This window comes from Eptatretus burgeri, chromosome 4 (assembly GCF_056783735.1).
Source record: "Eptatretus burgeri isolate ZD-2024b chromosome 4, Ebu_testis_v1, whole genome shotgun sequence".
In the NCBI taxonomy this organism is placed as follows: Eukaryota; Metazoa; Chordata; class Myxini; order Myxiniformes; family Myxinidae; genus Eptatretus; species Eptatretus burgeri.
The window spans coordinates 58,467,732-58,490,406 of NC_140964.1; positions in this window are offsets into that span (position 1 = coordinate 58,467,732).

Consider the following 22,675-nt stretch of genomic DNA (forward strand, 5'->3'; position numbering starts at 1 on the left):
ACGAGCAAAGGCTCAATCGCAAGAGAGTACAGGAGGCCAGAAAGAGGGCACCCTTGACGAATGCCTCTATTAACCGGGAAAGGGGGACATAAAATGTTGTTAACCTTTAAGAGACTAAAAGTGTTGTTATACAGTAACTGCACATGAGAGATAAAATTTTCCCCAAAACCAAACCCCCGTAAAACAGAGAAAAGATAAAAATGATCAATGGTATCAAAGGCCTTTTCTTGATCTAAGAACACCAACCCGACATTTCTTTGCTCAAGAGAACAGATGTCAATTATATCACGCACAATAAAGATACTGTCATGAATTGTCCTCTTCGGGACACAGTAAGACTGATCTGGGTGTACGATCTCCTCGATTATGGCTTTAAGGCGGTTGGCAAGGGCCTTGGAAAATATTTTGTAGTCTGCACAGAGTAATGAGATGGGACGACGGTTGTGTGGTTGCTGAAGGTCTCCTTTTTTGGGGATAAGGGCGAGGACAGCCCTCCGGCAGCTTAATGGCAGTGAGCCTGATCGTCGACCGTCGATTATAACCTCAAGTAGTTCTGGTCCGAGGAGGTCCCAAAAGGTTTTATAAAATTCCGCAGGAATTCCATCCAGGCCGGAGGCCTTACCCGAGGGTAGAGTTTGAAGAGCAGCTTGGAGTTCCTCCAAAGTTACTTCCTTGTCCATTTGTAGAACTGCAGATTTTGACAAGGTAGGTAAGGAAGAAGTCAGCACTGTTACCATTTTGTTGTCGATTTTCGGAGCATGATAAAGTTCAGTAAAGTAGTGTCTGAGTGAGGCTCTGACATCTTTTTGATTGTGTGTTATCCTTCCTTCCTTTGTCCTTACTGAAGTTATCTGCTGACTTCTCTTTGTTTGATCTTCCAGTCCAAAAAAGAACTTCGAGGAGGTGTCCAGGTAGCACAAATTCTCCAGTCGGAGACGAATCAGCGCTCCTCTGGCTTGCTTTGCACAAAGTCCAGCAAGAAGAGCTTTTTTCTTCGCCAGCAAGAGGTTGGTTCTTTCATGATTTGAGGCCAAGAGGTTGGTCTGCAAATATAATATTTCTTTGGCAAGCAAGGATTGAAGGGCAGAGTCATATTTGGTGTGGTAGGCTCCATATTGTTGGCAAAAGGATCTTATTTGCACTTTGACGTTGTCCCACCATTTTCCAAGGCAGGGGAAGGAAGTTTTACGTTGGAGCAAGGCTCTCCAGAACACACCAAAGGCATCGACAAACAGTTGGTCATCCAAGAGGCTTGCGTTGAAGGTCCAGTAGGCAGCACCACGATTCCGAACTGGTTGGTGAATCCGAAGTGCGACCATGTGATGGTCTGAGAAGCCGCTCGGAATAATGTCCATATTGCTCACAACATTTAAAAGGTACTGTTGATGTAGAAACGGTCCAATCTTGCAAGTGATACGTGGCCTTTTGAACACCGACTCCACGTGTATTGGCGGAGAGAAAGATTGCGGATTCTCCACACATCAACCAGGGAGAACTTGGACAAGGCTCTCAACAAAGGCGCTGCGCTTGCTGGGTGCGGCTCCTCTCCATTACGATCAATGGTGGGGTCCATCGTGCAGTTAAAATCTCCACCCAAGCAGACAAGTCCATCAAAATCAATGTGTAAAAGAGACGTTTCTAAGTGTGTGTAAAAGGCGAGTCTCTCTGTGCTATCGCTAGGTGCGTAGACATTCAGTACGGTGTGTTTAAAGCCATTGTGTGTGAAGGTGAGTGAAATCAAATACCCTTTGATAATCTCATTAAAAACAACACTGGGACTACAAAAGGAAGGTTGTAAATAAACAGCCACCCCAGCCCTTGGGTGTTCCAGACTACTAAAAAACCATTTTCCCCTCATTGTCCTTTGCCATTCACTTGCACAAGAGGAGCTGCATCTTGTTTCTTGCAAAAGCAAAACATCAATGTGATTTGTCTCAACAAACTGTTTAACTTCTGCTTTACGGATGGAGGAGCGTCCCCCATTAATATTTAAACTCGCTATAGAGAAGGCCATAGGCTAACATAGAGTTTGGGTGTGTCAAAAACTTAGTCTCTCTGTGTCTGCAGCTCATTCTTTGCTTTGAGGATGCATTTCCGGAGTCGATACACTTGTGATTCCGTCACACCAAGCTGTCCGGCTTTGAGGAGCAAAAGCTTCGCAGAGATTATAAAGCCGGATAAGTCAGGGAAAAAGTTTTTAATTTTAACATGTTTCTTACGAAAGGTGTCATGAAGAAACTTTATGATATCAGCAGGTGGAACACTGGTAACACTCTCCGAATCTTGGGAAACTGGGTCATTCCATGCTTCAGCACTGCCACAAGAAACAAGTGATGAGTCCCCGTCCGAATCATAATCCGAGTACTGATTGGTGTCCATTACATTATCGTTATGCTCCAAAGATGGAGCTGATGGTTTAATAAGGGAAGCCTCACATTCTGCTTCCAAAGGGGGATAAGGAGTCGGAGGAGTCGGGGAAGGAAGAGTGGAGGGAGGAGGAGTGGGGGGAGGTGGAGTAGGGAGGTGGAGTGGGGGAGGTGGAATAGGGGAGGTGGAGGGGTGGGAAGAGGAAGAAGATTAGAAGTGGGAGGGGAGGAGGAGGAGGAGTGGGAGCGTGAAGAAAACGGGGAGGAGGAAGAATACTAATGGAAGGAACGTTATATTCCGCTTGAGATGAACCTGGTGTTTCACTAGTTGAAGCTTTACACCCTGATTCAACCAGGTTTGGAGTAATTGGTGACTTAGAAACGGTACACATTTCACTGTTGGTCTTTTCAGGGAGGGGGTTACAGTGGATTCGGTGTTAATATCCAAGGTGCCTGTGACTATGGGAGTGGTCACGTGTGCTCCCTGCTGCACAAAACCAATCTCCTCCTCATGTTCACTAACCCCACCGACAAAAAAGTCATCATCCTCTGGAGCAATTACATCAAATCGATTTTTCGTTTTAAAAAGAGCATCTATTGTTGCTTCCAAACACGAGTCATTATTCTCGGCAGCCGGGCGCCATCTTTTTGCACAGCTCGCCGTCACATCTTGACTATTGTTATCATTTAAATGCTTCAATTTATGTTTCCTTTTTGAAGGAACAACGGTGAAGCTTTCGTCATCTGTCAGGGGAGGATTTACCTCCACTCTCGGCGGCCCAGGCAGATTGTTCGAGTTTGAAGCGTCACCAACGTTCCCAACTCTAGATATACCACTATTCGTCTCAATGGGTTCGACCACACTAGATATTCCACTTAATATATTCTTGGGGCAATCGCTTTTTAGATGTCCCGATTCACCACAGATAAAACAAGTTGTGGTCTCCGTTGCGATATAAATCTGGTAATTGCGGTTTTTATTTTTTAAAGTCATAACTGCATTGAGCGATTGAGCGTTGTTTTTTAGAATGATATAGCAATGACGTCGGAACGACATGATGTGGCGAACCGAAGCGTCAGAGCGGAGACGAAGTGGAATCATGGAGATTCGTGACACAACTGTGCCAAAAACGCTTAATGCAGCTACAATCTCCTCACTCGAGAAGAAGGGCGGGATGTTGGACAGTGTTAATTTTACCGCCATCGTATCGAGATAACTAACGTTAACGAAGACGTCCGGCGGTACGGATAGACCGGTTTCGACCGCCTGAGCCACGTGTCGCTCCTCCGACAAGAAAATCACGACACGTTGGCTCATTTTCGAAGCGGCGAGAACATTCTCGATTCCTACGAGCTCTCCCAGAGCCATCACCACGTTCTCAACACTAACTCCATTAGGTGGAGTAATTGTCACTCCATTTTTCCGAGTGAGTGACTCGTACACACTATTGTGCAAACGTCCGTTTGCCATAGCTTAAAGCAAAAGAAGAGAAGTTTAAGTTTAACAAAGGAAAACCGTCACAAGCAACCAGCAAGTGGGTCAAATGAAGTATAAGGGAAAGGAAGAGTATAAGGAAGAAGCTAAACCACCGATAAACGGCAGGCCTATGAAAACAAGGCAGATGAAAAAGTAGGCCCAGAAACCCGAAGGTTTCAAGGAAAACCCACAAAGCACCTACCGTGCGCGCTCTCCTTCTCTCTCTCGTCTCAGCAGGAAGGGAAACAGGGAAAAAACTCCACAAACACGTACGGGGACACAGAGGGAAACGAAATGGGGACAGGAACAACACGAACACAGCACAGTACTCACAGCTGCACACACAGAGCCGCCATGACGCCACACCCATGCACGACTCACCAACGACCAGCAGGGGGCGAGAGAGAGAGAGAGAGAGAGAGAGAGAGAGAGAGAGAGAGAGAGAGAGAGAGAGAGAGAGAGAGAGAGAGAGAGAGAGAGAGAGAGAGAGAGAGAGAGAGAGAGAGAGAGAGAGAGAGAGAGAGAGAGAGAGAGAGAGAGAGAGAGAGAGAGAGAGAGAGAGAGAGAGAGAGAGAGAGAGATATATATATATATGTTGATGCCACTGTTTGGAAAGCTCAACTGCTGTGTGGAGCACTGCTGTGAATCTCGTGAATGCTGGGACCACCCTTATCGATTCTCGTGAACTCAGGGAACCGTCCCTATGCATGGCAAGTATTTGTTATTGGCCACCTGCTGCTTGTGAGCGTGGCCATCTTCCGGACCGACCTGCCATGTGGGATGGCTCTGAACAAAAGTGTTCCACATTCCTCCAGGTCTCTGCAGCAGACTTCACCACAATGGCTTGCGTGGTCCACCGGCCAAACAATTTGCAATGGCCATTCCTCCAAAAGCGCAATGCACTTTCCAGTGTGTCTTTGGTGTTAAATGCTCTGTGCCACAAGACCTCATCGGGCCTCACCTGATTTACAGGCGGATTTACACAATAAACTTACCTTCTGCTGTCTTAAAGTTTACACTCACTGTCTCCTCAGTGCATGTTTTACAATCCAACTTACTCTGACATTTTCCCTTTTACAAGTGATCGAACCGACACAGACATACAGACTATACTATTCTAAATACAATCTAGTTATGGACCTCCTCTCCTCCTTCCACATAACAATACCTTAAACGTAAATATTATTTTGTTTGCTTTTATGGTACCGCCCCATTTTGCCAATTGAGACTGAGTGTGACATAAGATGGATTTGCTTGGTCTGGTGTTAGAGTAGTGCAGGCATGTTTGGCCGAATTGCCTCCTCCACCACCAAAGTTCCTTTTTAAGTCTGGTGGCACCACTTCTCCACGTCTTTGTGCTCCTGGTCTCCAACTTCACGAATCTGTCCATTGAGGCTACTGCAGCTAACTGAGATATTGTATGTCTCACAAAAATAGTGATGATGGGTGAGAGAGAGAGAGAGAGAGAGAGAGAGAGAGAGAGAGAGAGAGAGAGAGAGAGAGAGAGAGAGAGAGAGAGAGAGAGAGAGAGAGAGAGAGAGAGAGAGAGAGAGAGAGAGAGAGAGAGAGAGAGAGAGAGAGAGAGAGAGAGAGAGAGAGAGAGAGAGAGAGAGAGAGAGAGAGAGAGAGAGAGAGAGAGAGAGAGAGAGAGAGAGAGAGAGAGAGAGAGAGAGAGAGAGAGAGAGAGAGAGAGAGAGAGAGAGAGAGAGAGAGAGAGAGAGAGAGAGAGAGAGAGAGAGAGAGAGAGAGAGAGAGAGAGAGAGAGAGAGAGAGAGAGAGAGAGAGAGAGAGAGAGAGAGAGAGAGAGAGAGAGAGAGAGAGAGAGAGAGAGAGAGATATAAAACCTGCAAGTAAGAGGTTTGCATGAGTTAAGATGAATGCAGGTGGAAAAACTTGCAAATAGGGATGGTGGACGGCATGAGATGGGGAATAGATGCTTGATGCCCTGGAGAGAAGAGTGGGATTGAACTGTCTCAGGATGGCAGTTCCACAAATGTGAGAAAAGAGGAACAAAGGAGTGGAAATGTGTCAAACGTTTTGGATTTTGTAAGTTTGATCAGGAGGGGATAACTCGAACAACATTTCCATCCTGGAGGAGCTTGGGATGGGTCAGAGGATTGAGAAGCATGTATTGGCGGACTTAGGAAATTAGGAATGATGTTTCAGAGGCAGGAAAAAGATAGTAATGATGAACTTTGGATGAGCATTGAGCACACAGGTTGGATCTGGTGATTTTTTTTTCCTAGTGAGCATAAACAAGAATCAACATATGGGGATTGATTTGACAAATAGGTTCTAGCAAGCAGAGCTCAGGCAGGAGAATGGAGACAATGAAAGTGTCTGTCGTTTGAAGTACCATAACATATGGTACGATCATTAAGCTCTCCTGTTCCATGGTCTAATTTGTCCATGTGCCATGGCCCCTATATGTATATGTGCATGCTCCTTTGTAAGTTTGATTACTGCAGAAAACGGTTGCACCAACAGCCGTCTCTGTCGATTGTCACTCCCTTTGTTTTCACCTTTGCCGAAGAACTCTAATGACTGATGTCTTGGAGAACACAGCTGTCCTTCCTGCTATGGCAACTGCTTGACAGACACCTACCAAAGTGCAATTCCATGTGGACACCATAGCGATGGACACTAACCCTAACAGCAAAAGCATTATTCATCTGCATGAACACTATTTTTCTAATTCACCATCTGGCAAAGAGTGAAAGGTTGAAAAAAAAAATTCAATCCGAGAGCTCATCCTCTCAGGCCCAGTTAAAGCTTGAAAGCTGAAAAAGCTGAAAAAAAGCTTAACATGGATTTCAAAGAAATCATGTCGGTGAAGAAACCAAGGGAATCTAAAGTTCAATATGACAAATCACTTCCCTGGTACTTAATAATCATTCTTATCTCACATATCTGGGGAAAATTTTTTTGTAAGTTTAAAATTGCCTTCTTGACGGCTTGCGAGCTGCTGCGCTCACCTCTCCACACGTCGTTACAGGGATTTACATCACATATTTGCTGTGTTGTCATGATGATTGACACCAATCATAATCCAAACTTTTTTTTTTTGTTCAAATTTATTTGTAATATTGGTTATATTATATTTATTTGTAACTTGTTTGTAATATAAAAAGGTCCAAGTGCTCTAAAGTTCTAAATGGTCAAGGTCTAAGGCTGTCTAATCTGTCTGAAGGGTGTAAATGGTCTAAATGGTGCTCATGTCTGAGGGGTCTGAAGGGACTTGAGGTGTGAAGCTCTAAAGGTTCTCGGGGTCAAAGGAGTATAAAAGGTTTTAAAGGGTGAAGGTATCTAAAAGGTGTCAAAAGTGGTGAAAGGGTCTTGAAGATAAAAGGGGTCTAAAGGGTCTTAAAGAGTCTAATGGGTCCTTTGGGTCTTCGGTGACTTTTGGTTCCTCCGTGACTTTTGGGTTTTCAAGATCTTTTGGGTCATCTGGGTCTTTTGGGTCCTCTGGGGCTTCGGGTTCCTTGTGGTCTTTTGTATCTGCATGGTCGTGTGGGTCCTCTGGGTCTTTAGGGTCTTTAGAGTCTTTGAGGTTTTTTAAGGGTCTTGGGGGTCTTAACGGGTCTTCAACGGTCAAAGGGGTCTCAGCAGTCTAAAGGATCGAAAGGTACATTCCAAAAGTACATAATTAATAGACTACGTGTGTGAAGGCAGGGGGCAACTGACATTCAAACAGTACATAATGAATAGACATATAATAGCTTTACAGCTTCATGGACTGACGGCTTCACGGACTGACGGCTTCACGGACTGACGGCTTCACGGACTGACGGCTTCACGGACTGACGGCTTCACGGACTGACGGCTTCACGGACCACTCTTTTCATTTTAATTTATATAGATGGACAACCCTTTTCCAAGTGTCTGCCTGCAGTCACAAGGCCTCTGCCAAGTAAGAGATCGTTGGTGATGTAATCACATCAAAACCACGTGGTTGTTGAGGACCAAACTTTTGAGGGAATTTTTTATTGACCTTCTTTTCCACCTCGTATTTACTGCATTGGCCAGATTTTTGAGGTTACCCTTTTTTTGAGGTAAGTATTCAACCCACTTACAACAGTTTGAAGGTTGGTCATGCCTGATGGCCATGTGGCTTGGGGTCATGGTTGAGGAACTTGCATCCAAATGTTAAAATGAGCAAAAAGCCAAGACTCTTGGGTGCTGAAGATTTTGTTCCTGGACCGTTTTGAATGCCCCTCATAGTTCAGACTCTTTGTTTATGACTCTTGTTCTGTCTCTCTGACAATCTTTTCTCACAAGACATAGACGTTGTCTTTTTGCCTTTCCCTCCCATTTCTGGAACTCCCTTCCCTTCTCACTTGCATGTTGTGAATCTGTGTAGTTGGGTTTTAAAGAAGGGTCCTCGTCAGCACCGATGATGTAATCACATAAACCACATAGCACCTAACTTCTTTTCGTGATTCTTTTTGGATACATAGTCGAGGCTCGTGGAAGAACCAGTACACTGAAGGGATCAAGACATAACTGGACTCCAAATGAACAGTAGAGAGAAGAGAAACATCAGCAGCAAAGTTGAAGGCCTAGGTCGAGGGAAACTTGGACAAACAATGGGGATGGGAGGGGGGGGGGAAAGAAGAGGATGCATGGGGAGGACAAGATGGATACAGAAGCAAACTCCAAGGAGGGAAAACTGGATGTTTTGAAGGAGGAGGGACTGGGATGGGTGGGGGCTTAACGAGAATAGAACGGATCATGGTTTTGGATTGGGGACGATCTGAGATGGTGGTGAACAGCTGTCTTGAAGATCTGGAGCGAAGAATAAGATTGAGAAGAATGTGTAGTTTGGTTCCACAGGCAGGAAAAAGGAGGAACGAATGAGCATAGGTGGACAGTAATTCTGGATTTAGGTAGTTTCACCAGAAGGTGGTTCATCTGGTGTTGTCCAGCCTGGTGTTGGCTTAGTGGTTAGGGTGGTGGCTTGGGATTCTAGGGTCCTGAATTCAAGCCCCGTTGGGCTGCTGAATTAATACACCAGGAGGTTGACTTAGCCTGTCATCCTTCCGAGGTCGGCAAAATGAGTACCAGTGTACTGGTAAGGGGGACACTGCATCAGCAGCAAAGCCACGTCCCAACCAACAATGCAACCAGCAGCCACATGCTGCACTCGATAGAGAGATCTGGTGTTGTCGTAACGGTTAGGGTGGCTGGCTTGAGATATTCGGGTCCTGAGTTTGAGCCCCTGTTGTGCCATTAAATAATACCAGGTGGATTGACTCAGCCTGTCATCCTTCCATGGTTGGCAAAATGAGTACCAGTGTATTGGAAACAGGGGGCACTGGATCAGCGGCAAAGTCATGCTCCCAGCAATGATGCAACCATCAACAACAGGATGCATATGAAATCATAATAACCAGAAGGGGTTAATATTGATAGAGGACCACGTGTGCCCTGCAGAAAACTGTGGGGACAAAACATGGGAAGATCAGAGTGTGCAAGACCAGAAAGGAGTCGGTAGAAGACAGAGACCACGGACCGGTCTATGATGGCAAAGTGATAGGCCCATAGACTCAGTTTCATTGCGTGAGATTCCAATAATCTTGAAGGCCTCGTGGTTTCCAGGACGTCAAGCTGAGCAAGACGTGAGGCAGGGGAGCCTGCCCAGAGGTGAGAACAGTACTTCAAGCTGAAGATGAAAGCCTTGTTGGGGAATAGAAGTTCAGGATGCCAAGAAAGGACTTTGTATGATGGAGGATGCCCAGTCTTATACAATTATTTGGATTGTTTGTTAATTTTTATGACTGTATATGATATTTTGAATCATATTAAGTTGAAGCAATATTTGATAATCCTTAGGATCGTGTGATGGCCTGGTGAGATAGCTGAGTATGTAGTATGTGCATTCAATTTCAACCTGCTTGCCTTAATTGTTTCGAAACTCGACTCAGCTATAAACTGCCACTCTGGTGTTTCCCATGCAGGGTGTGGATGCATCATCACGTGCACCATCCATCAGAAGGACGTTAAATAGGAGGACTCGTCTGTTTGCGCTGGTCGTTGGTAGATGTTAAAAACGTCAAGATGTGTTTCATAAAGAAGAAGCGACTTCTATCACTGACATTTTGAAGAAATTCCAAATTATTTCCCAAACTCTCTCACAAACTCACACTCGGCAAGCATGGCGATAATGCCAAAACCATCAATGTGAGTTGAAGGCGATCTTTGTGCTGTAATGGACTGAAAACAAGCTGATGATCATCATCATCATCGTGCTGGATGTTGATTGCTTGATGTAATATAATATTGTCACGATTGTATGCATGGACATGGTGTTTTCACCCCAAAAGGATCACCTTTCCAGTACACGGCTGGTCCAACCATTGTCCACTGGTGTTTGTGGTCAGCACCATCTTCCAGGCTTTCTTGCTCTGTGGGGCGGCCTCTCGCAAAAGTGGTCTCCTCTATCCGAAATGCTCAACTGCCATGCGCATGCACGCACATGCTCTTTATGCCCGACAAGAACTACCTTTCCAGCACGTGGATACTCCCATCATTGGCCACTGGTATTCATGGGTGGCCTAAAATCAATTTCAAACAAAGTCCTCTTAATCCCTCTATCTCCATTGTCTTTGGCAGCCTACCTTCTCACTCGCTGTCCTGCTAATTACTCCCTGTGCCCCTTGGAATCCGTCAAAAAGAACCCAGCCTTGGCCTCCATACCCAGGTCTCACGTCACCACAAGACCTCTGTGGAATCCCCATGAGAGCCCTCGTGGAGATCTCGCAGCTGCGGTTACCAAACTCACTTCGGCCATGCTCCCTGCATGAACACAATCCACCGTGATTGCTCCGCAGGGCCTTATGTGACCTCTCCCTGCACCTCTTGGTGCCCCCTGCCCTTCCGCCAATTATTGCTGGGGACACCGTGCAAATCTTCCTAATGTCTACCCATCCATCCATCCATCGGGACCATACTCTGTGCAGAGCGTTGGTGCTGCCGAAGCAGTCTCCTTGGCTATTGGGCACAATCCTGGATGGGTCGTCACTCCGACACAGGATACCAGCAAGCTGGCACTCATTTTGCAGACCTCGGAAGGATGACAGGCAGAGTCAACTCCACCTGGTATGAATTCAACAGCCGAGGGGGGGGGGGTTGAACTCAGGATCCGAGGATCCCGAGTCCATCGCACTCCCCATTAAGCCAACACGAGGCATATGATGTCTACCCCCCTCCCTTTATAATCTACTCTTGGGGGATCCGTGCCTTATCCCAAGTTGCCTTCTGTCCCATCCTTTTCTGGAAGAGTTACTCGGGTGAAGAAATGTGCCCAAGTGGATGCGTTTCTTTTTATTCCTCCGGGTCCCCCATGAAACCCAGAGGGAGCATTTAAACCGCACTAACCATGCTATCGGGGACCCCAAGCATGGATGCTCCATCGTGTACTGGTTGGCAGATATACAGTATACATAGGATTATAATCCGTTCTCCAAACTACAGAAACCCCTACACGTCACTGTGTTGTTTTGCTATATTGAGACCTCGAGGAAGCATCTTGCAACGTGAATCAAGCCCAATGTGAAAATGCCACAAGCAGGGAAAATAGCATGGTATGTTTCACACTTATTATAGCTCAACAGAATAGCAAAATGTTTAAAATAGTCTGCTTGTGCTGAACTTCCATTTGGAATATATAAATGGTACGATTCAGCCCAAGCAGACTTGAATTCAGCCCAAGCAGAGAATTTTAAGCATTATGTGATGCTGATAAGGCCCAATAATGGTGAAACATGTCTGCAGCTATGCGATTTTCTCTGATTGTAGCATTTTGAACCATTGCCCATAAAGCTTGATTCATGGTGTAATGCCTCCAAAGGAACGCAATATATTGCAACTTAAGCATGATGTCACGATGTTACTGTTGCTCTGGGTTGGAGAATGGATTATAATCACTTTTATTCCCATCCACGAAACGATGTCCTCCCAATAATGCTGTCGCAAGGCAATAAACAATGCATTAGTGTGGCAGACGACACTTGTTGGTCAAAGATTGTACAGCAATGGCTGTAATGGGACACAGTTTGTCTTTCCCTTCCTCTCCACAGTTAAGGGGTCTTATAGTCTTACAATATATATCCATACAAATATATGTGTGTCTGTGTGATAAAGAAAGACCCACCCACATCTCTAACCTGTGAATGAAGGGAATAACCAATCAGCTCTCACTTAATCAATTAAAACCAGGTGGCTGGGATTATATTAATAAATCGACTCCCACCATGCTCTTCTAGCCCATAGAAGCTGCATAAAGCAACCAACAAAGGCTACCAAGATAAGTGCTTTGCGGTTTCAAACCCATCCCACAGTTCCTCCACAGCGATAAAGATGTTCACACATCGTACACACATGAGAATCCCAATGCTACACACACCCTCAGCTGCCGGACCAGTTTCATCACTTGTTGGCGAATCGTCAGTGATAGTGCAGACAGAAATACATGCTAACTAGGCTCCCAATCATGCACCATGTGTGTACGTCAAAAGCTGTCAACATATAAATGAAAAACGAAGACCCACTAGCAGCTCGGAGAAAACAGAGTAAGTATACAACTTATGTTTGCACATTGAAAACAAACATAAAAACATTCTTCATCTGATGATTTTCTAATTCCTCAAAAGAGAACAGAATTGTCAGTAAACTAACTCTTGGAACCCCCTGTATATAATATATAAATATAAATATACATATATATATATATATATATATATATATATATATATATATATATATATATATGTATTTTTACTACATATACATGGATATATACACACACACACACACATATATATATATATATATATATATATATATATATATATATATATATATATATATATATATATATATATATATATATATATATATATATATATATATATATATATGTTGTTCATCTTTCGGCTGCTCCCGTTAGGGGTCGCCACAGCGGATCATCTGTTATGATCCGCATACTGATTTGGCACAGGTTTTACGCCAGATGCCCTTCCTGACACAACCCTGGTCACCTCTTACAACACAGGGATCAGGATTTGGGTTTCGCCATGATTCCGGGCTGCTCTACACCCTGCCCTGTGCAGAGCCCCCGTCCTCAAGCGATCCTCCAACCCAAGCCTCCGAGTAGCCGGATTACAGGCGCACGCCACTATGCCCGGTATATATGTATATATATCTTCTTCTTCTCTCGGCTGCTCCCGTTAGGGGTCGCCACAGCGGATCATCCATATGATCCGCATCGTGATTTGGCACATGTTTTATGCCGGATGCCCTTCCTGACGCAACCCTGGTCGCCTCTTACGACACAGGGATATGGTACACCTATTTTAACCAGGGTATACACCGGCCCAGTACACTGGTACTCATTTCGCCGACCTCGGAAGGATGACAGGCTGAGTCAACCCCCTGGTGTATTAATTCAGTGGCCCAACAGGGCTTGAACTCAGGACCTCTTGGATCCCAAGCCGCTGCCCTAACCACTGCGCCAACACCAGGCATAATATATATATATATATATATATATATATATATATATATATATATATATATATATATATATATATATAAATATATATATATATATATATATATATATATATATATAAATATATATATACATATTGTTACGACCGGGCGTAGTGGCGTGCGCCTGTAATCCGGCTACTCGGAGGCTTGGGTTGGAGGATCGCTTGAGGACGGGGGCTCTGCACTGGGCAGGGTGTAGAGCAGCCCGGAATCATGGCGAAACCCAAATCCTGATCCCTGTGCCGTAAGAGGCGACCAGGGTTGCGTCAGGAAGGGCATCCGGCGTAAAACCTGTGCCAAATCAGTATGCGGATCATAACGGATGATCCGCTGTGGCGACCCCTAACGGGAGCAGCCGAAAGATGAACAACATATACATATTGTTACGAATTTGGGAATTTGATTGCACACAACATACAGGTTCCTTTAGTCAGCTATGTCGATAAGTGCTTGTTCCCGAGATAGCTCACCTTTCATTGTTTTAACCAGTACGTGCCTGTAAAAAAAAATAAAATAAAAAAAAAATAATTCAAACCGCGAGCAACAAACAACAACCACACAGGCCGTTTCTTCGCTCTTGCGTGCCTGGACGTGCGTGACCCGGAAGTTCGCATATTATTAGCAGTTACGATTATTCGCAATTTAGTTTTAATACCCAATTATTCAAATAGCGCCAAAGTATTTTACCTTTTTCGCAATGTCGTGGCAAAGAAAAACAAAAAGAGAAGAGAAGAGAGAGAAAAAAAATTTACTTCCTGTTTCGGAGCACACCAGCTCACTCTGATGTTACCGAAATTTATGCACCATCTAATATGAAAACGATCATAACTTGGGGCATTGTGTTTATCGATAAATGCGCATAAGAAATCGAGAAATTATTAGAATACACGAAGTCATCACTCTCCGGAAGCCTGTAGGTTGTAACCCATAAAGGGGAACGCGGCTGAGCTTCCCTTCCCCATCGGCCACGCCCACGCAACAACGTGTCTTGTCATTGGTTTGGTAAATAAATGGCCATAACTTGGGAAGCACTTGTCCGATTAATATCAAACCTTGAAAAGGCACATCCTCAGGTCCCCAGCAATATACGTCGCAAGTTTCAATTAGATCGGACCAGTGGTTGTCGAGAAACAGCGGTCACAGACACACACACACACACACACACACACACACACACACACACACACACACACACACACACACACACACACACACACACACACACACACACACACATTGCTGGAATTATAGATAGATGTTCAGAAATCGATTAGATGCGCTGCGGATCGATTTAATTGTTAGGGAACGAACAATGGAGACATCCCTCCCCCTCTTCTGTGAAGAGGAAGAACCACCCTGCCATCCCGTGACTCATGTCAACAACTCCCTCCCACCCGTGGTTGAGCGGGGGGGGTGGGGGGATGGATCACGAGGGCATGAGTCACGCCGGGCGTGGAGGAGGGGGGGCGGAGAAGGATAAGAGATCTTTTTCTTTTGTTCAGGGGCAGAGTTGGAGAGGGCAGAGTTGGAGAGGGCAGAGTTGGAGAGGGCAGAGTTTGAGACGGAAGTTGAGAGGAGTCGTTCAGCAGACCGTCGGGTCCTGCTTGGCTTGCGTTAGGGTTGAGGCCTTCAGAAGCTTTTTGCTTCGGCTGAGGCCTGGCTCGGGAGGAGGTTTTTTGGAGGCTTCTTGCTTTGATGGTTCCGTGAGCTTCGGCTTCTGCTTGGCTCGGGAGAGCTTTTTGCTTCAAGCTGCCCTGTTTGGAAGGAAGTTAAGCCGGTCGCTCGGCTCGAGCTGCGAGTGGTGGCTTCTTCTTCTTGGTTCGTGGAGCTCTTTGTTCTCCATTTTGGTTCCCGGCTTGGTGCGACTCATCGACCTCTTCGTGGAGGTGGTTCCTCGGGGAAGCGACGCATCGACGGGAAGGATCCGCCTTGTCTCACCAGCACGTGTTGAGAAGCGTGGGAGGTGGTTCCTCGGGGAAGCGACGCATCGGTGGAAAGGATCGGCCCCTCGTCTCACCAGCACGTGTTAAGAAGCGTGGGAGGATTCGCGGGAGCTCGGGAAGGATCACGGCTCGGCGATTGGATCCAGCTCGCTCTCGCTGGAGCCTGGGTCCGAACAACTTGAAGACCACACGAGGTGGAGAGGTTCGAGATAAGTTCTGGGTTTCAGCTCACCTGTCCTCCGAGCTGGAGCTCGTTATTAAAGGCCTCTGCCACCATTTCTTGGGTGTGTGTGTGTGCGTACGTGTGTCCGTGGGCGCGTCTAATAAGTAGCAACTGCTGTTACGTGCAAGTGACTGTACATAATTAGTAGATGGTTGTAGTTCTTTTGTTGTGCTTTTGTTGCCTTGTTTAATTGCATACGTGCTTTATTATAACAAATGTCCTTGTGTGAATGTAAACCTGTTCGTTGCGTCCATTCCCTCATTGAACTGCCCCATCTTGCACTCGGAATATAGTTGGTTTTTAAATAGCCGATAAATATAATCGGGTCCGGCGAGGTCTGGCGATAATACCCGCTCGGTTATCCCAGAATGGAGCAGACCGCTTAAGCGGTTCGTGTCCAAGCAGGCCTTCGCCGAGGTATGGTCCCTCGGTAGGTTACCCGCGCGGGTACTTAGGTATATCGATATTCGGCAGTTGACCATATTTCGCGCGGGTAGAATATGGACTGGGCCGTGGTGGGATTAAAAACCCACCCGTGACTGGTTTCTGGCGTTGTTCCAGAAAGTCACGACTGGATTGTCCGTTCGGTGGGCGAAGCGACCGCTATTGGTTAGATGCGGTCGTTCGCACGCCGATGGGCGGGAATCTACAACAATATATTAAAAAAAAAAATATATATATATATATATATATATATATATATATATATATATGTATATATATATATATATATATATATATATATATATATATATATATATGTATATATTATCAGGAAGTATCTATATACAGAACAGTGTCGATGCACAGTCGTATCTATATACAGAACATATATATATATATATATATATATATATATATATATATATATATATATATATATATATATATATATATACATACATATATACATACATATATACATATTTGTTATTGTAGTGCAATGGTTTGGTTTTGCTTGAGAATATCCCAGACGAAAAGGACAATGTAAACTGAGGGAACACCGTCTTGGATCATGCTGTCTTTTGGAATATACATTATTCTGCATGTCACATCTGCAATGTCAACATCAAAATAATCCATTTTGTCCTTCATAAAAGTAGCACTTGGAGTGAGTATCCTGGATAGATTACATGCGGGTTCAATTGGTGGGTTCATCAGCTTCTTTCATTCAGACTCATTCTGGTGAATAACTGCTGGTAATTCACATCAGATGAAGTCAAAAGTTACAACTGAGCTTAAAATGTGATTGAAGCAATAGAATGGAAGGAGTTTTGAAAATGCAAATGTTCAATCCTTGCTTGACCAATAACAGGTAGTTTGAGATTTCATTTCATTTCACTGTTATTTTGCAGGCACATCAATGACACCATACAAATATAGTAAATTAGGACATATAAATTGTATCCCTGCAGGATTTCTGAAAAGTAAACTAAATCATGAATGAGTACTGAAGTTTTCCTTGCACTAAAAATAACAAAACGAAACAAGAAAAAGAGCAATCAGAGATTGCAGACTCTCGCCAGGACTTATTTTGTGTGGCATTTGTGTACTGGTGTGTTACACAATTATTAACAGCATAACTAGAACTGCCACTATAACTGCTATAGCAGTGATGACCGGGTACCAAGACGTCCCGCTTTGATGCAACCCTGCATTGATCGGACACCTGACCCAAGCCCATGACGTTATTTTTAGATCCTCGTGGAGGATCTCTAAGTCTTACTCACGTTGTTGTTCTTCATCTTGTTCTTGTGGACTTTTTTGTTTCACAGCCTCCAGTTTTCATTGAAACTTCCTGAAACTTGGCATATATATGTAAAAATACTCTGCACAGACAGTAACCATCTCCGATTTTGAAAATTCCTCCGAGAAAAAAAGTTATGATGTCAAAATATCTCCGCTAATGGAAATCACCTAAAAAAAAATCTCCGAAACTAGGCAAGTTTTTTGAATTCTGTTTGCGGGAATCGAACAGGGCATTAGCAGAGATTAATTACCGCACATATGATACATCACTATGACGTCATATCAATTTTTATGATGTCATTCCTATTTTATGACATTTTTTGTTTCACATCCCAGAGTTTTTATCGGATCTTTGTGAAACTTGCCATGTATATGCAGAAAGCCCACGCGCAGGCAGTAACAATCTCCGATTTTGTAAATTCTTCCGAGAAAAAAAGTTGACGTCATAATATCGCCGCTTATGGAAATCGCCTATACCATTTTCTCCGAAACTAGGCAAGCTGTTTGAATTTTGTTTGCGGGAATCAAGCCGGGCATTAGCACAGATAATTTATTGCAAACCTGATACATCACAATGACGTCATATTCGTTTTATGACGTCATCATTAAGAGGACGAGGATCTTAGCTCATTTGAGCTTATTATTATTCATTATTAAATGGAATTCAGAATGGGATTAAAATAATTTCAATTCAAATCAAATGGAAGAGCAAATAGGTACAGTCCTGCATTGGAGTAATCAGAAGGATCCCAAACAAGCCAAAAGCAAAGATGAAGTCATCAGGAAGACCCTAGATAGGATTCACATTTCAGCTGTTACTCCTGTGCCCTGAAGCCCATCCAGGCACAGCCAAGTGAGCCTTGTTCAAAAACAAAACAAAACAAAAAATCAAAAAAACAAAGAGAACCCATATCAAAAAATTAAATCTTTCTGGCTGCCAGACCATGCAACCGATCAAGTTTAAATTTAAAGCATACATTTGCCATCACTACTCGATCATAATTGTGAAGTTTCACCTTGACTGATTAAGTGGTTTCAGTGAAAACGTTATTTTATATTTTTCTTCAATCCAATATGGCTGCGAAACCATGTAACCTATCAATTATTCCTGAACAAACTTGGGCACCCATGACTTAAGAAACATTTGTGTGAAGTTTCCCCTCTATCTGTCCAGCCACTGGAGAAGATTTTTATAGGTTTTAGTGTAAATACAATATGGCTGCCAAACCATGTGGCCTATCAATTATTCCTACACAAACTTGTACACCCATTGCTTGAGAAACATTTGTGTGATGTTTTTTCCTTGATCTGTCCAGCTGTTCTGCAGAAGAAGATTTTTTTTTTTAAGTTTTAGGGTACACCCAAAATGGTTGCCATACCATGTGACCGCTGACATCATATTTGTGAACCTTTTGCTCCACATGGATGGGTGTTCATACTCTTAAAGTTTTGCCACGATCTGTTCAGACACTTCAGAGAAGAAGATTTTGGAAAAATAAAAAACAAAACAAAAAAAACCAAGATGGCTGTCAAATCACGTGACCGATGACGTCATCTATTTTTTTTCTTTTCTGTGGACCATTTTATCCCAAGATGACCCTCAAAATTTTTCATACTGATCAGATGTAGTGTTCTACGTATGCATTTATGACGTCATAATGAAAGAAATAAATCACGACCACACTTATTCGGAGCTATGATGTCATAAAAATAACACTTATTCCTCGTGAGGAGTACTCACTTTGTGCCAAGTTTCAATTTTTACCTTGGTGCGGTTTCAGAGATACAGAGGTCCAACGTTTTCCCGTTTTTCCAACATGGCTGCCACACCACGTGATTGATGATGCCTAAATATCATTATAACATTCTACATAAGCAGTCACACTAATGGTGAAACTTTCGTTCAATCCGACGAGCGGTTGCAGAGAAAAACAGGAAATTTTTCTGCGGACAAAGAAGCTAACAGACAAACAAACAAACGGACCCAAACAAACAAACGGACCCAAACAAACAAACAAACAAACAAACAAACGGACCCAGACCACTCTCTTTCGGTGAGGGCAATAAAACCCCCTCCCCACCTGCACCCAACAACACACGGGGAAAAGCCAAGCCGTGTGAAAACAAAATTGCACAATTAAATGTTGATAAAAATTATTCACACAAAGAACGAAGATCCATTTGAACAGCAATTGGTTAGTTGTGGGCCGCTCCGCTCCTCTACCCACCAAAACAAATAAATATGTACTAAAAAAATTGCACATTAAAGATATAATAAAAACAGTTCAACTTGCACAAGTACATTAAAATAAGAGATTCCATCAGATAAAATGAGAAGTTGCAACTTCTCTTTTCTTCGACGGTTTCCTTGGGAATATTTCATCCAAAGATAAGAGGGCAAGAGTTGGGTAATCCGGAGGGCAGCATACTGCCTGTTGGTTCAAGATTTTCCACATAGTCACAGTTTTACGCTCTTTGATGAAGATCAGAGCTGTTTTTCCATTTCACAACACCACAAGAGATCTGATTGTAAATACATCCTCACGGGTATTTCGACCCACAAGCCGAAGCTCAGTGCTGAATGTATAACATTCCGTGAGCAAAGGGTTAACAGGTACATGCTGCGTGCACCGCTCTCACAGTCTGCTGATGCTCGATGCATACATAATGGCCAAGCTCAAGGCAGCCAACAATCGTCCACATTCTGTCGATTCGCATTCACCAAGCTTTTCATACCTTATCATGAATGAAAGAGGAATCATAACCCTGCTTGAATCCTTGTCTATTAAAAGTGACTCCATCAGTTGCAGCATCAAGGTTCATGTTTGTTTGTGCTTCATAGCATTCTGAGGGGAAGGGGAGGTTTGGAAGGTCCTGTGTGTTCCATTATCACAATATGTCTCGCATGGGTTTCCACTAGGGCTGGAACACATGTGATGTGTTGCATGTTGGCTGGGGAATCGTGGCTGAATGTTTACGATTCAACGACTGGGTCTATGAAGGGTAGCAAGTGTCGCAAGTGACAAAATATGACTGAGTTCCCCCCCCCAAGTCATATAATGTGACCATAAAAGATCCCACCCATGATAGCCATCGTGAAAGGTATGCATTTGTAGGATCACGTAGGCAGGAGTAACCTTACAAATTGTGGATTCAGGGTCGTGTTGAAAATCCTGCCTTGGAAACTCCAACGTCGACCATTAGTGCAGCAATCCTCCATGATTGATGCCCCGACATGGGCAACAAAACAGTTTATGGTTCAGTCGCAACGACCGGTCGTCCTGACCTGGGACTACCTCCAAGGGGCTCGACAAACACTCTTACAGCAGCTGCTCAATCTTAATAGGATCCACCATTGTATGATGCAACAAACCTCTGGTTTATAGTCTGAAACAACAGAAATGTCAGATGAATGAAAGAAGGTGTGCATCACAAGCAAACATGTTGGATTACATTGAACAATTATTGTTGCTTGTTGTTGAACAATTATTGTGAAACCATTGTGTAACCATTGTTCAAATAATTGTTGAACAATTATTGTTAAACCATTGTTGCTCAAGAGCACCAACGACGACCAAGTTATTCAAACCCTTCGAATGCCCCTCGTATACCCCCCCCCCAACCCCTATTTTTCATAATATGTCCATTACCAATAATTTTTGTATTTCCCATTTCTGGAGTGCATTTTATCAGGTACACAAAGCTCAGGTTCATTCATCCCTTGCACACCCACACATCCTCTGCGCACTTAAAAAGGTGAGGGGGTTGTGGGGGTAGGATGGGAAATGCAGTTGATGGCCCAGAAATCGAGTGTGTGATTACGTCACATCAGCACTGACCGTGTAAATTAAGTTGGGACACCTAAACTGATGAATCGTTTCAAGGTGACACAAAATAAATCCTCCTGTTGTCACGTTGAAACGGATGTAACAAAGGAATTATTTCCATGTCATGACTTAATTTCACCTCCGTCTGAGAGTAGTCGAGGCATTAAATCACCTGTCTCACCAGGTGCTGTCCCACGACCAATTCACGTGCACTCTCTTGTCCTATTCCAGTTAAATTTCCATCGGTGACCTTTGAATGTTGGAAGATACTTTTGATAATTTTGATGATAAAAGATTAAAAACAGGGACTTGAGAAACATTTATCTCCATACTACCGAGACATGAAATAGAGATCAAAATAAACTTGATAAGCCTTCTTATTTCACACGAGCAAATACAACCAGTTTCGCTGATGGGAATATTAAGGGCGGGGGTGGGGGGGATTAATAAAGAGGGAGGGGAGGGAGAGAGGGGAAGGATAGAGGAGAGACAAGGGAGGGAGGGGAAGGAGAGAGGATGGAGGGGAGGGGAGAGATTGAGAGGAGGGAGAGGGGAGGAAGGAGGGGAGAAGAGGGAGGGGAGGGAGAGAGAGATTGAGAGGTGGGAGAGGGGAGGAAGGAGGGGGAAGAGGGAGGGGAGGGGAGAGAGAGGGGAGGGAAGAGAGAGAGAGAGAGAGGGGAGTAGGGAGGGGTGAGGAAAGGTGGAGCAAGAAATTGGGGAAGAGTGAGGAAGGGGGGGGGTTGGGAGAGCGACGCCTCACCAAACGTCACTATACACTCTGAGAAAGGGGGTGGGTGGGAGCGAGGAGGATGGGGAAGAGGAGGTGGTAAATTGAGGAGGGGAGGGGGTTTGGCAGGAGGTAAGTGTGAGGGGAGGGGTTCTCAATTTGCATTTGGCAGTAGGACTTGTGGAGAAGGCAGGGGGGGGGAGGAGTGGGGGTGTAGTACAGGATTGAACGTAATGGGGAACGTTAAAACAGCACATTAATACAACGTACGGAGACTGCCGCGAGATGTCCATGGGGATGGAGAAGGGAGGGGTTTGGGAGGAGGTCAGAATGAGGGGAGGTTGAGGGAAGGCGGTGTGAATGGAAGGGAATACAGTGTGAAGGAAAGGGAAGGTGAGGCAGTGTGAGGGGAAGAAAATGTAGTGTGAGGGGAAGGGAAGGCAGTATAAGGGCAAAGGAAGGCAGGGTGAGGGGAGGGGAAGAAGGTATCGTGAGAGGAGGGGAAGAAGGCAGTTTGAGAGTAGCGGAAGAAGGTATCGTGAGAGGAGGGGAAGAAAGCAGCTTGAGGGAAAGGGGAGGCAGTGTGAGGGGAGGGAATGGGAAGGCAGCATTTGGGGAAGGGAAGGCAGTGTGAGGAGAGGGGAAGGCTGTGTCAGGCGAGGGGAATGAAGCATGAGGGGAGGGGGAGGGAAGGCAGCATAAGGGGAATGAAGGCAGCATACGAGCAAGGGAAGAAAGCATGAGGGGAGAGTTGGTATCATGCCCGGGCCTTACCAGGGTGATAAGACATGCCAAAACAGCAAGGTTTTAT